The sequence below is a fragment of the Giraffa tippelskirchi genome, chromosome 10 (assembly GCF_054371585.1).
Source record: "Giraffa tippelskirchi isolate mGirTip1 chromosome 10, T2T-mGirTip1v1.2.pri, whole genome shotgun sequence".
NCBI classification, from domain to species: domain Eukaryota; kingdom Metazoa; phylum Chordata; class Mammalia; order Artiodactyla; family Giraffidae; genus Giraffa; species Giraffa tippelskirchi.
Window position 1 is genome coordinate 70548731 of NC_137284.1, and position 18740 is coordinate 70567470.

The window sequence follows — 18740 nt, forward strand, 5'->3', positions numbered from 1 at the left end:
AGTTTTTTTCAATTTGGTCTCTTAAATAGATTTCATAATTTATTATATTATTATATTTACCATTGCATATTCACAGCTCTTTTAAAGCTGTCAGATATCATTCCCCTTATACCAATAATATTTGTAAATTAACCAATAACTATAATTCCTGGTTATTAACAAATATTACTATACTTTTGATGAGATGGGGAGAAGTGCTTAAAGAATGTATATACATAATCTAAAAGCTTGGTCCAGAGATAAATACTTAAAACTGTGTGAAATAGTCCTGAACTCAAAGGAAAGTAAAATAGTTCAAAGACTTTTCCTCTCTCGAAATAGAATAATTATTTTGAATAGAGACTGACCTCATAGCAACCATTAACTTTCAATAAAAACTGAAGAATTTAGTGTGTGACATCAACAGGATTTCCAGTCTCAAAGTAGTTTGCCTAAACATACCCAGAAATACCACACCTGCACTTAAGAAAATGTCCTGGCATCATGGAAAAAAAAGTCAAAGATCATGCGATCTCCTCTGCCAGTTCAATCCTGCACTCATTACTATTATATGCACATCCCCTCCTTGGCTTAACTGCAAAAGCATCCCCTTTTTCCAAGACATATTTTAGGATTTTCTAGAGAAATGATATAAAATTCCACACTTTCTCCTGACTAGCTATTCTTTTAAAAGGGACAGTATGGGCCCACTTACATGGCATTTCAAAAGCATTGTCAAAACTTTTTCTTTCAAAAGACTTTCAGAGAACAGAAAGAGTTGCATATTAGGGATAACTGAGTAGTTCCCTATCAGAGACAAGAGAGTAACTGGACAAAAAACAAGCTTCTTAGATAAAACTTGGCAGAAATGTATATATAGTTAATTGCTGGGGTGGACAAAATATGGTGGGACAATCTTGACTGGCAAGACACAAAATTGGGCAGCAGACATCTCACAGGTGGTGGAGATAGCATATCAGAATGATTACCAGCCCTGATGGCTCAGTGGGTAAAATATTCGCCTGCAGTACAGTAGACACAGGAGATGTGGGTTTGATCCCTATGTCCAGAAGATCCCCTGGGGAAGGAAATGGCAATTCACTCCAGTGTTCTTGCCTGGAGAATCCCACGGACAGAGGAGCCAGGCTATAGTTGAAAGGGTGGCAAAGAGTCAGACACAACTGAACAGCTAAGCACACGCCAGACGAGTCTGAAGCACTGCTGAATGGATTTGAATTCCAGTTCTGCCACTTACTAGGCATGTACTGAACAACTGATTTACCCATTGTGTGCCTTAGTTTAATCATCTGTATAATAGACACAACACTAACACAAACTTCTTGGGACTGCAGCAGAGAATAAATTGACTCCTGCCTGTGTTCAGATCATAGCAAACACCCTCTTCCAACAACACAAGAGAAGACTCTACACATGGACATCACCAGATGGTCAACACCAAAATCAGACTGATTATATTCTTTGCAGTCAAAGATGGACAGGGAGCAGACTGTGGCACAGATCATGAACTCCTTATTGCCAAATTCAGACTTAAATTGAAGAAGGTAGGGAAAACCACCAGACCATTCAGGTATGACCTAAATCAAATCCCTTACTATTATATAGTGGAAGTGAGAAATATATTTAAGGGACTAGATCTGATAGACAGAATGCCTGATGAACTATAGACGGAGGTTTGTGACACTGTACAGGAGACAGGAATCAAGACCATCCCCAAGAAAAAAAATGCAAAAAAGCAAAATGGCTGTCTGAGGAGGCCTTACTAATAGCTGGGAAAAGAAGGGAAGCAAAAAGCAAAGGAAAAAAGGAAAGATATACCCATTTGAATGCAGAGTTCCAAATAGCAAGGAGAGATAAGAAAGCCTTCCTCAGTGATCAGTGCAAAGAAATAGAGGAAAATAATACAATGGGAAAGATGAGAGATCTCTTCAAGAAAATTAGAGATACCAAGGGAACATTTCATGTGGGCTCAATAAAAGACAGAAATGGTATGGACCTAACAGAAGCAGAAGATATTAAGAAGAGGTGGCAAGAATACACAGAAGAACTATACAAAAAAGATCTTCATGACCCAGGTAATCACGATGATGTGATCACTCACCTAGAGCCAGACATCCTGGAATGTGAAGTCAAGTGGGCCTTAGGAAGCATCACTATGAACAAAGCCAGTGGAGGTGATGGAATTCCAGTTGAGCTATTTCAAATCCTAAAAGATAATGCTGTGAAAGTGCGGTACTCAATATGACAGCAAATCTGGAAAACTCAGCAGTGGCCACAGGACTGGAAAAGGTCAGTTTTCATTCCAATTCCAAAGAAAGGCAACACCAAAGAACACTCAAACTACTGGACAACTGTACTCATCTCACATACTAGTAAAGTAATGCTCAAAATTCTCCAAGTGAAGCTTCAACAATACGTGAACTGTGAACTACCAGATGTTCAAGCTGGTTTTAGAAAAGGCAGAGGAACCAGAGATTAAATTGCCAACATCTGCTGGATCATCAAAAAAGCAAGAGAGTTCCAGAAAAACATCTATTTCTGCTTTATTGACTATGCCAAAGCCTTTGACTGTGTGGATCACAATAAACTGTGGAAAATTCTGAATGAGATGGGAATACCACACCACCTGCCCTTCCTCTTGAGAAACCTGTATGTAGGTCAGGACGCAACAGTTGGAACTGGACATGGAACAAAACAGACTGGTTCCAAATAGGAAAAGGAGTCCGTCAAGGCTGTATATTGTCACCCTGCTCATTTAACTTATATGCAGAGTACATCATGAGAAACGCTGGGCGGGATGAAGCAAAAGCTGGAATCAAGATTGCTGGGAGAAATATCAATAACCTCAAATATGCAGATGACACCACTGTCAACTACAAATTGGCACTTACCAAGAGCACTGCCAATGACTGAACAACAAAGGCATTTGCCATCTGCCTCTAAGGAGATTGAACCCCATGTTGCAATAGCCATTGACCTTCAACAATCCCTGAGGGAGTTCAGGGAGGAGTGAGGCACTCTGTGCTCCAGGGAATCTGGTGGGACAGGATTTAGATAGTTGGATGCTTTTAGGAACATATTTTATGATCTCAATCCTTGCATCTCCTCATATCTAGAGAAGCACTAAATCCCTTCATGGTGACATCAGACCCTCATGACTAACAAAAACCTTTTGTAAATTGAGTTCTTCATGGTATTGAACTCCCCCTTCACCAAAAGCTTATATATTGAATTTCCCCCACTGCCGCTTTGGAGCAGTCTCTGAGAGCCTTCTGAGACATTGCCTCCGGGGCTGCAGTCCTCATTTTGCCCTAATTAAAACTTAACTCGCAACTCTCAAGTTGTACATCTTATTTAGTCTACACCACCCTTATGGCAGAAAGTGAAGAAGACCTAAAGAGCCTCTTGATGCAAGTGAAAGAGGAGAGTGAAAAAGTTGGCTTAAAGCTCAACATTAACAAAACTAAGATCATGGCATCCAGTCCCATCACTTCATGGAAAATAGGTGGGGAAACAGTGGAAACAGTGACAGACTTTATTTTTTGGGGCTCCAAAATCACTGCAGATGGTGACTGCAGCCATGAAATTAAAAGACGCTTACTCCTTGGAAGAAAAGTTATGACCAACCTAGACAGTATGTTAAAAAGCAGAGACTTTAATGCCAACAAAGGTCCATCTAGTCAAAGCTATGGTTTTCCAGTGGTCATGTATGGATGTGAGAGTTGGACTATAAAGAAAGCTGAGTGCTGAAGAATTGATGCTTTTGAACTGTGGTGTTGGAGGAGACTCTTGAGAGTCCCTTGGACTGCAAGGAGATCCAAACAGTCCATCCTAAAGAAAATCAATCTTAAATATTCATTGGAAGGACTGATTCTGAAGCTGAAACTCCAATACTTTGGCCACCTGATGCGAAGAGCTGACTCATTTCCTGTTGCTGGGAAAGATTGAGGGCAGGAGGAGAAGGGGATGACAGAGGATGAGATGGTTGGATGGCCTCACCGACTCAATGGACATGAGTCTGAGTAAACTCTGGGAGTTGGTGATGGACAGGGAGGCCTGGAGTGCTGCAGTCCACAGGGTCGCAAAGAGTCGGACACAACTAGCGAATGAACTGACTCACTGTGTTTAGAGTAAGAGTAGCTGGTAGAAAGAACATCCACATTGTCGACCAAAGGTATAATTTTCTTGTTCCTCAATTTGCTCCCGGTCTGTATCCGATTATTTCTTTCACCCTAGATTTGCTGCCCTGTGGCCTTTTTAGAGATTATTTCACATCTGTGAGAAACACTTTATATGAAAATTAAAGCAGAAAATTCATGTGAAAATTGACCTCCCTCAAATAAAGATTAACTGGTAAATGATTGCCAAGCACTTGGAACCCCTTTAAGTTGTTCCAAAAACATTGCTTGTTAATTCTCCTCATCCTGAGAAGGGCCAGCTGATGACAATCCTAGGTTGAAGTATCTCATGTCATATAAATACTGAATCCAAAGTTATTGTGAAATTTCCAATTTGCAAGCGGCCAGAGGGCACACTAAGACGACATTCACAGAAGAGCACTGCATTCTGCACCTGGCATAAGATTAGTGGCTGCTTCAGGGAAATGTTATTTCCAGCATTTGGTTTTCGATTTGACTTATTGTTTCACATTTTTCACATCTGACTAGTTAAGGGAGCCTCACATAGCAATCTTCTTGTCATGTAAGAAGATCATATGGTGAAAGGCAATATTATCTGAGAAAAATATGGATTGAGACTATGGAAAAAAATTAATATTTTTTGTGTGTTTAGTAAGTCTTGCAGATGACATCACATTGACAATTTTTATTATCTTATGATCCTTTAGGAAAGATACTTAATGGTCCCAATGGCATCTTCAGCAGAAGTACACAGTGAAATCTGAAAATAAGCCTTTTTCATGGTATTGTGAATTGCACAGGAGTACCATCGAGAGATAAATATTCATAAGTCATTAACAAATTCCAGATCAGTTCATGATTATTCATCATAAGAGCACATGTACTCAATTTTATATGAATTATTCATTGGCTTTGTTTATGAACATCTTTAACTGATTAATGGTAAATCTTGATGAATATTCCTGAATTGTTCAAACCAAAGCACAGATCATGATGAATGAAGTCATGCATTGCTTTTCAGGAGTGTGAGATGAATAGCTGATACTGGAAAAAAAATAAGAAATTGCAATGGTTTTGCAAATATGTCTGGTTTGGAAATCTTAGGGTTTAGCTTTTGATTAGTAACACATTGACAATCAACATCCTACTCTTTAAGCTATGAGTTTTGGCTTCAGATTCAGAAAAGGTGATGCAAGATGGTGCCAGGAAACATGCCTCAAGCACTTTAGAGTTTCTTTGGTCCAGTTTTCTGAAACCAGGCCTCAGCTTCTCAATAGGTAGATCATCCATTTAAGCAGCTTCTTCAAATATGACATTTAATTCTAATTTATCCGATAATATTATTTTTATTTGTGTTTTACTGTGCATGAGTGCTAAGTTGCTTCAATCATGTCTGACTTTGTGCAACCCTTTGGGCTGCAGCACTCTAGGCTCCTCTGTCCATGGGATTCTCCAGGCAATAACAGCGGTCTGGGTTGCCATACCCTCCTCCAGGGGATCTTGCACACTCAGGAATCAAACCTGGGTCTCCTGCATTGCAGGCAGGTTCTTTACCATCTGAGCCACCAGGGAAGCCCCTTACTCATGTATAAAAATTACTATGAGTTCGACCCTCCTAACAGATCTTTAAGTGTATAGTGCAGAACTGTTAATTCTCAGCATGATAACATACAGCAGATCTCTAGAATGTATCCAGCATGCATTACTGAAACTTCACACCCACTGGTTAGAAGCTCCCCATTTCCCCTTTTCTCCTATCCCTGGCAACCACTATTCTGCTCCCTACTTGTATTAGTTTAACTATTCTGGTTATCTCATATAAGTGAAATCATGCCATATATATCCTCCTGTGGCTGGCTTATTTCACTTAGTATAATGTTTATACAATTCATCCATGTTTTCACATATTGCACAATTTTCTTATTTTTTAAGGCTGAGTAATAGTCCATTGTATGTTTATACCACATATCCACTGATGGATATTCAGGTTGGTTTCCATATCTGGCTACTGTGACTGGTATTGCAATACAGAAATGCTACTATCTCTTTGAGACCCTAATTTCAATTATTTAGATAAATATCCAGAAGTGGGATTGCTGGATCATGAGGCAGTTTTGTTTTTCATCTATCGAGGATCCTCCATACTATTTCCCATAGTGGCATCACCGTTTTTGCATTTCATCCAACAGTTTACAAGGTTTGCAATTTCTCCACATCCTGGACAATACTCATCTTTTTTCTTTTAATATCCATCCTAACAGGTATGAAGTGATACCTCATTGTAGCTATAATTTGTATTTCCCTAATGGCTAATGATATTTAATATCTTTTCAAAAACCTGTTGACCATCTGTATGGCTTCTTTGGAGAAATGTTTATGCATGTCTTTAGTTCATTTTTAATGCTATTGGTAGTTGTTCCAATCTATTCATTGTTTCTTTTTCTCTGGAGAAGATTTTTAGTTTGACTGAATGACATAATATTGTTAAAATGTCCGTACTACCCAAAGTTATCTATAGATTCAAACCAATCCCTATCAAAATCCCAATGGCATTTTTTTATAGAAAAAACAATCTAAACTACATTTGGAAACACAAAATATTCAAATAACCAAAAAATTTGGAAAAGGAAGAACAAAGTCGAAGGCATCACATTTACGTATTACAAAATATACTGCAAAGATACAATAATTAAAGAAGTATGGTATTAACGTAAGGAAAGGCATTCACATCAATGGAATAACATATAGAAAACCCAGAAATAAATCTATGTATCATATGGTCCACCGATCTTTGACAAGGGTACTAAAAGCACACAATGAGGAAAGGTTAGCCTGTTTAATAAACAGTGTTTAGAAAAATGGATATCCACATACTTAAAAGTGGAATTGGGCCTTAATCTTACATCGTAAACAAAAATCAACTTAAAATTGATTAAAGACTTAAACCATTCCCCAGACTCTAAAGTTTCTAGATGAGTACACAGACATAAAAGCTCATGACACTGGTCTGGCAATTTTTCACAGCTAAAACACCAAGGCAAGGGCAACAAAATGAAAATAGACAAAAACGGGATATACCAACAAAATTCTTGAACATCAAAAATAACCTTATTTTTTCATGAGAACTGAAGTTTCTAGATGAGAGATTATTTTAAAGCCAGTCAATAAAGCAGATTAAAAAATGGAAAAATTAAAAGAAAGAATAGTCTGTTTTTTTCTATGTTAAAATCTAGTAGAGTTCTGGTATGTATTTATGTGTATTCATGAGTCAATTTTCATATATATTTTCTTATTTCAGTATTTTTAACCTGACCTTGATATTTTTACTAAAATAACTTTATGATGGAACTGGAAAATAACATTCTCATATTAGTAATTCAAATGGCACTAAAACACAAAAGGCAGAATTATTTTGTGGCATAGACTTTAGTCAGAGTTTACTACTATGCTATTATTAGAAAAGCCCACTGAATCAGAGCAAGTCTGAGAATGAAGACAGATCCTTTGGGAAGTCTGGATAAAGGAAAAAACTGGGTTATAAAATGAAATCAGTAGAAAAACCAGTGAAAACATGAAACAGGGAATCTATGAGGAACATTTTATTGAAGTTAGATATTTACTATTCTTGATTTTTATATTTTAGAAAGTAAGCACAAGGGATGAATCACAAGCCCTAGAAAGAAATTTTCCTTTGAATAAATGGCTTACTTCTAAAGTTTTTGTGGATGCCCTGAACCTGGTAAACTGCTTGACTGTTCCAAAAATATCAGTACATTCTGCTTAGACCAATCAAATTGCCATACCATATCTCTTGGTATATTAATTTTATTAAGCTAGTGATTCCCAATCAGGTGCATATATTCCAATCATCTGTCTGGCTTTTTGAACACATATACACTTTGAGTGAGAATTTTGAGGGGGAGATGTATGTTTATGTTAATATGTTCCACAGATGGTTATAACCCCCGCAGTAGTTTCCAATGTGTTCATACCACATGGGGTAGACTATTTCCATCACTGACCTTATTCTGCTCCCCACCTAGTGTTCATGTTTTTCGACCTAAAACCAAACAGAACTCTCCCACTATTACTATGGATTTGGGCATAAGATTTGCTTTGGTCAATGGAATATTGGCAAGTATTTTACAAGCAGAGCCTTGAAAAGTACTTGGAAGCTTTCAATTGTGCCCTTGCATCTCTGTCCTCACTGAGAAAATATGCTCAACCTAGACATTTAAGGGCAAATGGCGAGAGTCAGTTGCACCAGTTTTCCCATAGCTAACCTACATCAGTTTATAGCTGGTTGATTACTAGATCTGAGAATAAGTCCAGCCAAAATAAACAGAACTGACCAGCTAAGTAAGTAAGTAAAGTCGCTCAGTCATGTCGGACTCTCAGCGACCCCCTGGACTGCAGGCTCCTACCAGGCTCCTCCGTCCATGGAATTCTCCAGGCAAGAGTACTGGAGTGGGTTGCCATTGCCTTCTCCAGAATTGACCAGCTAAGACCAAGTTAAATCAATGAACTGCATGCTCACGGGCTAATAAATGCTTACTGTTTTAAGCCATTGAGTGTTCATGTATTTAATAATTCAGCATTAGACTCTCAAAAGAAATTCAGTGTATCATTTTAAGCAATAAATTATTTTAGCTAGATTCCAATTTTTATTTCCAATTTCAATTCCTTGGAAAAATCCAAGGTAGAATGGGAGAATTATGGAAAATAGAATTAGATAATGAGCATATTTCACGAGAAATATTTCAACTTAGTGATTTTGGTCATATGACCCACCAAATATGATGACCACATGATATATGCAAATATCTTAATTCCTTATCATTCCATCATAAATGCCACATAATATCCATTGAGTCTAATAAAATCTGCATCTAAAAATAAGCTAAATAAACATTAATGGAGTAATGTATAAAATTTAAGAATTATTTTATCATTGATCTATTATTACTTTTTAAGAATAACATTTTTGTTATTGTACTATATTCATTTTTGGTACTACTACTACTAGATACAAATATATGTTAATTATGATACACATAGACTATATATGTGCAAATATAGTATATGAGCACATGAAAGAAATAGCATAAAACAATAAGGATAAGAAAATTACTTATCTTACCTCTCAAAAGATAAACAATCTTAATATTAGAAAGCATATTCTCCATTATATAACATGCTATTTGATCACAATTGTTTTCCAAGTTTTTAGAAACTAATAAGTCATGAATCTGTTTGGCTATAATTATTAATATTCCATTTTTCAATAGCATTTTAATGACTCATACATTTGTATGTATGTAAAGAAGATATACTGTGTATTAAGAGATGCATTATACAGAGGTGACACATTGCATAGGGGGAGAAAATATATTATCATGTACATATAATTTTGTATATATCACAGAAAAAAAGAAAGATTCAAATGTAGCCCAATATATTCCAGTTCAAGAGTAAAATGAGGAACAGAAATCAGCCCCCCCCAAAAAGAAAAAAATATGAGAAGGGAAAGTCAGGGAAGTAAGAAGAAAATCAGAAAAGTGTGATGTCCTGTAAATTGCAGAAGCCAGTGTTCCAAAAAGAGGGTGCAGTCAACTGGATTGTCTGTTTCTATTTAATAAAAGTCATTAACCTTCATGGAACCACCATGGAAGAGGTGGTACTCACTTCTCCACTCTGGGAAACATAACACAAAAGACATATGAGAGTATAAGGAGACTAAAACACTAAATATAGTGGAACATACAGAAATCTATCTAAGATAACTTCCTCTGTCTCCAGTAAATCATCCAATTAGCTCCAGTGTCTTGGCCTACATAAACCGGGGTTGGCAAAGAATGGTAGTACTAAATGGTTAGCAGTCACACGTGGATTTAAAATGTGAGAATCCAGACATCTGGGATAAATGGAGACAGCAGAAGGTGCAGACAATACCAAAGAAGAAACAAAGGGGAAATAAAAGGAAGGAAGGAAAGTGGGAATCTTAAATATAAATATCAAAAATGTTATTGTGTCTTTCAGTTTATAGACTTGAAGTGTGCATATAATGTGTCATGTTATAGTGATGGAAAGCAGGGGTGATCTTGGAGGTGATCTTGAAAATTTTCTTAGAAATTTTGGTTTTTGACTTGAATTAGAAATGGTACTTAAACTACCTCTATTACTTTCTTGCACAGAAAAAGCTGACACAAAACTTTATTTGGTGAGCTAGTCATATTTTTCTTTTTTCTTTATAGCTCCTACAAAAAGCAGAGTTCTAATTCTAGTAATCCAGAGTGTGCAGAGCATTTTGTGAAAACTATACGTGGCATCAGGAAAAAAGACGATGAAAGTGATAAAAACCTGTATCACAAAGAGTGGAGAATTTGAGTACAGCTACTTAGAATGCACCCTTCTACAAGAATTATGAACCCATGCCTCAAACTTGATCTCCTGAATTTTGGGTTTCAAATCATTCTGTGTCATTCAGTTCTATAACTTTTTTTTTTATCCGTTATGATATTTGAAATTATGGACTTTAGAGATCTCAGGTTTCCTCATGACAATGCAAAAGAGAAGGAAAAGAGATGAAGGGTAAGAAAAAGGTATTTTTACAGCTAGCTAGGGCTTAGTGATATTTAAGATTTTACTAAAATGGCAGTTCTTATTATATATATATATATGTATGTATGTATATAAACAGTGCTAACCTGCACTGTTGCAGTAATGTTGGTAGACTCTGGGAACACCATTAAGTACTGGTAGATGAGAAATTATTGAAGCATCAAGTTGAGATACATAATCTTTTAAGTCAAAGAGAAGGTCACTTCATCATCAATGACAAGGGACAGAGAGACCATGTCCTGGGCAACATTTTCTGTCCAGTATCATATAAGAATAATCAAGCCATTTTCCTTTTTAATCTAATTTAATGCAGGTTTTAAAACAGGTTTTTGTTTTTTAATTTTGTTTTAGGACAGACTGCTGCCTCCGTTACATTTAGACTGACGTAACCAAAGTATTATGAGTCTGATCTACCAATGGTATCAAGCTCTGACTGCCCAATTTCATTTTGGGATTGTCTCCTCAGGGCTACACATTTTAGACATCAACTACTATTGCAAATTGAAGCAGAAAAGTTAAGAGGCAGCAGGAAAAGTAAAGTGTAGGATGAAGTATACAAACAAATGGTGGAAGTGCAATTACACCCAAGCCAACAAATTCATGGTCAGAAAATCATTCATCTGCACATAGTTGCTTATTCAATAGGCAATTTTTCAAAGCAGGTAGATCTGTGGAAGAGCTACTGTTAACTGTGTCTGAGAGCAAATAATGATGGAATTTAGGGAAACAACACTTGTTTTCATCTCTGCATATGCTTCTCAATAATTCTTTCCTATAAAATCCCCAGCTATGGTTTTTCCAGTAGTCATGTATGGATGTGAGAGTTGGACTGTAAAGAAAGCTGAGCGCAGAAGAATTGATGCTTTTGAACTGTGGTGTTGGAGAAGACTCTTGAGAGTCCCTTGGACTGCAAGAAGATCCAACCAGTCCATCCTAAAAGAAATCAGTCCTGGGTGTTCATTGGAAGGACTATGTTGAAGCTGAAACTCCAATACTTTGGCCACCTGATGCGAAGAGCTGACTCATTTGAAAAGACCCTGATGCTGGGAAAGACTGAAGGCAGGAGGAGAAGGGGACAACAGAGGATGAGATGGTTATATGGCATTACCAGACTCAATGGACATGAGTTTGGGTAAACACCGGGAGTTGGTGATGGACAGGGAAGCCTGGCATGCTGCGGTTCCTGGGGTCGCAAAGAGTTGGACACAACTACGTGACTGAACTGAACTGAACTCCTTTTATTTCACTGATTGTCCCAGTATGAAAGTTCTCAAGTTTTTGTTTCAAACTTCCTTTCAAGCCCTCTCCTTAATTTTGATTTTTAAAAATGTTTATTTCAAGATTAGTAAATAATGATGCTTCAAAGAACTGTATATTTGTGGGCAAACAGAATACACGATCATGGACTGATATAAGGCCTTTTAATGGAAAAGATGAATTATCACAGTATAAACTTACCATGTTTTAATGATCTCAGTTGATTCAATTCATGGTTTCTAAATTATCTGGGCTATTATCACTTTGCTCATGTGATAGACACTCAAAAGTTCCCAAGTTACCATGACTCTTTTCTTGGATCCACTGGATTATCCATACTTAGAAATGATCATATTTAGATTATTCATACTTAGATATGATCTTCATAGCTTACTTTCTGCTTCTTTCAAGATTATTAGAGATTCTTGCAGCCTGTGGTGGTTTAGTCGCTAAGTTGTGTCTACTCTTGCAACCCCACGGACTGTGGACTCCCAGGCCCCACTGTCCATGGAATTCTCCAGGCAGGAATACTGGAGTGGGTTGCCATTACTTTCTCCAGGGGATCTTCCCAACCCAGGAATTGAACCAAGGCTTTTGCATTGCAGGGAGATTCTTTACCAACTGAGCTAGCAACCTATTCTCTTTTAAATCATTGTCTTGCTCATATCCTTTACAAAACAGAGCCACATCTGAAACTGAGCTGGAGTCCAGGATCAAGGTGAGAACTGTAATGTTTATGGAACCTAACAAGGTTGGCTTCATTTCTGTATAGTTTTATAGATTGGAATGGCATACAATTCTACATTTTTATGGAAAACTAAGTTTATTGAATTTTGCGTATGGCTGGATAAAGATTCTTCTATACTAAAAATAGTTTAAGAAAAAAGCAAAAAAATTTTGAAGCAAAATAACATAACCTGTATTTGAAAAACACTAAAATGCTCTTCTCAAAAAAGCATAAAGTTTGCTGAAGTTAAATTATCACTTTTATAAGGTTTATTATAAATATTATGCTTTTTAGATATTTAAAGATTTCTATTATTAAAAAAAACTTCTACTACTTAAAAACATGTATCCTCCCAGTCATATTACTTACAAGTCAGATGGCCTTGGGAAAGTTATTTGACTTTTTCTTTATCTCTAAATGTGTAAAAGGTAAGTCCTTATATCAGTTGATATAAAACTAAATGTGAAATTCTTTATAGTTGAACTGAATAAATAAATACAAAGAAGAAAGCTTTTCTGTGCCAATAGGGTTGAAGAAACACTCATGATGACACCTCTATTATCAGTGACATGAAAACCATTTAGGTGGTTTATGAAAATGGTTCACTGGGCCTTTTATCATGTGACTTGTTACCATGTTGTCAACATTTTAAATCAATTTTATGTTGTCTTTTGTCATTTATTTACAGAAAGTGACATTTTAAATAACACCAGAAGGAAGGAGATAAGTGAATTCATATGAACCTGAAGAAAAAAGCTGTCTAGAAGGGGGAACAATAAAGAGTTAAAAGTATAAACTAGAGCATGCTGGTATATTTCAGGAATAGCACAAAGGCAATTGTTGCTGGCACAAGTAAATGAGGAGGAGCTTGGTAGGACATGAAAGAGATTAGGGAGGCTAGATCATATAGAGTCTCATTGGCCTTGGTAATGAAATTATAGTACTTTGAGGAAAGTATGTAACTTTCCTTATATTTAATATGAATAATTGATTTATGGCAGTCTGAGATGCTGATATATATGTAAAACAATTTAAACATATTAAACTACCACTTCTAAACCAGTGCTTAAAACTTCTAATTAAAACTCAAATCATGCAATTACTTTATTATTCTGTTATAATTTTAAACTATTCTACTATAGACCACATAGAATCTAAAAATATATTCATCTAAACTCTTACCAGTATAATAAACAAATAAGTGTTAACTGCTCAATCATTATCTGACTCATTGCTACCCCTTGGACTATAGCCTGCAAGGCTCCTATGTCCATGGGATTCTCCAGGCAAGGTTACTGGAGCGGGTTGCCATACCCTCCTCCAGGGGATCTTTCTGACCCAGAGATCAAACCCAGGTCTCCAGCATTGTGGACAGATTCTTTACTATCTGAGCCACCAAGGATGCCCCAAAGAAATAAAGACAATTTTAAAATCTTAATTTCAAGACAAATATAGTAAATATGCTATTTTTTTAAAGTGGGCAATAACTTTAAAAGCTATTTTTAAATAAATTTTTATTTTAAATAAAATTTTAATGATACCACAGGCATATGACTGTCTAATATCAAAAAGCAAGAACTGAGTCAACATTAGAAAGCTTTTTTCCTCTTTCCACTATGATAGCACCATGGACAGTGACTAGCCAATACCAAGAGTTAAACCAAGTCTGTTGGTTAATATTGAAAATTCATAAATACCACCAAATTTTTTTAAAGAAGACTTAGCTATATAACAAGGCTTTAAGGTAATAATTAAAATCAGATATATGATTTAGCTCATAAGGTTCATGAAAAAGCATAGTATAACATAAAGAGAATTGAATCAAGAATAAGGACAAGTATTTAACTATAGCTCTAAATACAGAAAACAAGACTGTCTTTGGTAGGCCAATGAATGTTTCAGGAGTTTACTGTATTTGTTATAAAATGGTGAGGTGGAAAGAAAATGTACAAAATGTTATCTTAGGTTCTCTCTGTTCTAAATTTTAATAATATTATCTAAAAGTTGTCCTATAAATTTAGATGACTACAACCCTAATTGATACACCCATGCCAATGATATAAACTTTCAATGCTTTCAAATCCACTTAGAAAGAATATCTATCACAAATAAGTGCTTCAATATATTGACTACCAAGCAGAGACCAGGGTTCAATCCCTCGGTCAGGAAGATTCCCTGGAGAAGGGAATGGCAACCCACTCCAGTATTCTTGCCTGGGAAATCCCATGAACAGAGGAGAGTAGTGGGCTACAGTCCACGAGGTCGCAAAGAGTCAGACATAACTGAGCGACTAATACTTCAAGCATCAACTATATGCAAGTTAGAGAAGAACCAAAACAAGCTAACTTGGCAGTATAGAAATTTCATCTTGCAGCTAAAAAGATCAGAGTCAGAATGACTGGATAATTTAGTGGATACATTACATCATAATGAGTCATTCTTTCTATGATTTTTCTCTGCCTACATGTATGTTGACTAAGTCTTTTATATTGGCCCAAGTCATGTTCCCAAATGAGTGCCAAAGTTTCAGGTGTCACAAAAGAATCCATCAGAGAGAAGACTTATTTTGCCTCTACTTTTTTTTGCTATCAGTGAGAATAAGCCTTTTCCAGAACCCTCCTTGCAGATTTTCCCTCATCTCTATTAGCCAAAAGTCAACCACATGTTTCAGCCATCAGCATGAAAACTGAATTATAATCATAGGCTTAGCTGAACAAAATTAGCCCCAGGTATGTACACTCTGAAATATATGACCTTTAGTATTTTGCTCTTCAGTGCTTGAACAGAAGTGGAGTTCTGTTAAAAAGAAAAAATGAGAAATGGCTATAAAGTCTACATTGTTTAATTTAAAAAGAAACACAAGTTCTACCCTATCCTGTATTCTTCTCTCTATGCAAGCTGACATTGACAGACATGTACAACTGCTTTGCAATGAGGTATCATTTAGGAAATGGACCATTTCTTAATAGAAAGACTGTTCATCCATGACTTTTCAAACTCTTGACTTTTATCAATTATAGCATCACTATTATATGATTTTTAGTTTGAAAAATAGTAATATCTTATTAGTACAGCATTTATAACTCTAGTTCTACTGATAGGTTTTTGACAAGTATTACAACTACCTTGTTTCATACAATTATTCCATAACATTTATCCCAAAAGCTTATTAATAAAGCATGACAATTTCATCATTCTCATTTCCAATTCGATGCTAAACTGTACCAAAAAATTTTATTAAATTACCTTTTACCAGGTGTAATGTAACATTATCTTACTTAAAACCAAATTGTCTCCTTAAAACTGCATTTTATCATTTCCCTCAATCTTAATACCCTTAATATCTACATTTTAATTTTTACTTAATGCTAATAACCCTAAATATTATGATATAAATGTGATGTGCAATTGACTTAAAATATTAATGTAATTATTCACTTAAAATCGTTTTCAAATCAGGACTTCCCTAGCGGCACAGTGGATAAGAATCTGCCCGCCAATGCAGGGGTCATAGTTTCGATCCCTGGTTTAGGAAGATTCCACATGCTGTGGAGCAACTGAGCTTGTGCACCAAAACTACTGAGCCCAGGTCTAGGGCCCATCAGCCACAACAAATGAGCCCCAGTGCGACAACTACTGAAGCCTACACGTCCTAGAGCAGGCAAGTCACAACTACTGAAGCTCTGTGCTGCAACTACTGAAGCTGGTGCATCTAGAGCCTGTGCTCCACAACAAGAGAAGCCATCAAAATGAAAAGTCCCTGCACTGCAACTAGAGAGTAGCCCCTGCTCTCCGCAACTAGAGAAAGCCCACGGACAGCATTGAAGACCTAGAGCAGCCAAAAATAAAAACAAATAAATAAAGCAGTGTATACAAGTCAAAACAAAATCTTAAAAAAAAAAAAAAAGAAGTCTTTAAATCGTCATAAGAGGGTATGCTTTAATTTTCTTTGCCAGAGAAAGCCATTAGCACCTGAATAGTATAAAAGTTTTCAAGTTAACATGCAGAATGTGAAATTTTACTTTCCAAAGCCCTAAGCCAATGAGGAGGTATTAAGCATGATTAGCCTTACTTTATCAATGACACAATGTACAGACAGGTCAACAGATTTTAAACACCAAAATTAGAGACGGAGAACAAGGTCAACTTGAGTATATTAACCAACTCTATTCTTAATTCTCTCAGTCACAAAAATATGATTAATACAGCAAATGCAGGCTTGTTACCTGATTATTATCCCTTCTGGGTATGACATAATCCTGCCTGTCTCTTTACAAATATATTCCATGTGTGATGTTGATCCAGTGCTCTGCAAAACACACCAGGAAGGCATTAAAGACTCTTTGCTCAAGAGAAAAAAATCATTAGATTTATGCAAGCACTGAAAATGGAGATTTATATTGTTAAATGCCATATGCCATTTTAGCAGGGCTCTGGTTTTTCCAAGTACAACATCATAATTGTCCTATGAGGCAGACAAAGAATGGGAAAAAAAATGGGAGACAAAGAAAAAAAAAAAAGAATTGGATCTAAAAATATAGATTATTATATATCAAACTTCTGATGATGTATTTGGGCTTCTTTTGTTAAACATATGCAATATGAAAGGTCATATTTAGTCCCATTAAAGCACTGGGCTGAGCTCTATCCTCTGTGTCAAAGTCTAAAGTCAATGCGTAATTGCCATGAGAATGCTGCTTCTAATCTCTCCTTCAAAAAATGCACTTAATATGTCATAGCTTCTGAAAATGAGGGAAAAGACAAAGGCAGAGGTAATGAAGAAGTCTGAAGACCCTCTAGGTCAGAAGGTATGCGCTATCTCTTTATTTATACTGCTTAATATACGGTGATCGCAGTTTTTGAGTAGCTCAATCGCCCTGTGAAAGGTCAACTTGCCACAGACAGCAGCATCGTTATGAGAACCGAGTACTTAAAGACAAGTGATACACACTGGTGGAATAATACTGAAGGGTGGACTATTATTACTTGGAAGCATTTTGCAGAAATTTAAGGTCAGGTGGTCTTGCTTTGTGAAATCTCTGCTTATGCATTTAAGTTATGCACCTTATAAAATCTGCACTTATGGATTAAGAATTGCCTGTAAAACTTTTTTGTATGTAAACAAGGATTTATTAGAATCTTGAAAATAAATTCCTCAATAAAATGGTGAATAACACTATAATGAACAAAGCCTTATGATTGCATAATTAGGCAGAACTAAATTATTTTCAGGAAAAATATTTGTAGAAATTGTAAACATGGAGGTAAAGTAAAATTTCTATTTTACGTAAGAGATTAAAGGTCACAGGTTCAGAGGTCCACAGCCATACTAAAAAGGCAATTAAAGTTCAACAAAATCTACGAAGATTTCGTAAAAGTTGTCCTGACTTTAACAGGTCACTAGGTGGATACTGTAAGAAAATCAAATGGATTTGTTAATGTACATAAGTGTGAAGTCAAGATCTTTCAAAAAAGAAAAAAGTTGATAAAGCAACAAATGAATAAATGGACAAGCATAATTACTGTAAACACTGAAATAATGTAATTAGGTGGCGTTAGCTTTATAGAACACTTATTCTGTCAAATCAAATGTTCCTGTAAATCAAATTTTCTGATTTTATGTGTACTTTTCCTATAGAAAGTTTTAAATTAATTTTGCTTTAATTTTTTTTATTGTTTTCTATTGATTTTTTTAAAATGCAGACATAATAAATAGATATAGGGAAGAAAACATGAACCACCCAAAACCAGTGTATGAAAATCTGCCTTTTCAATGATTATCCTGGAGGAAACTAAAAAAATACACTCAGAAAAATGTAACATTAACATAACATTAATCATTACCATTTTATTTTAGCACAAGACTGCTCTATCCAAACATGTGGGGTATTTTTTAAAAATTATTTTCTTTGGTAGATGTTAAAGGTTTTGAAGAGTTCAACAGTTAATAAACTCAGTTAATTTAATTTACATCTATCTATTCATATACTACACTTCTG

At 35.8% G+C, this 18740-nt stretch overlaps 1 protein-coding gene across 1 annotated transcript in view; it reads right to left on the bottom strand.

Moving 5' to 3' along the window:
* Positions 1-18740, bottom strand: part of DGKB (diacylglycerol kinase beta) — a 1170055-nt gene that overhangs the window by 1107843 nt on the left and 43472 nt on the right. The window contains exon 2 of the mRNA XM_081537628.1: positions 16968-17050. The gene's annotated coding sequence lies outside the window, so the exon portion shown is untranslated. The remainder of the gene's footprint in view (positions 1-16967; positions 17051-18740) is intronic.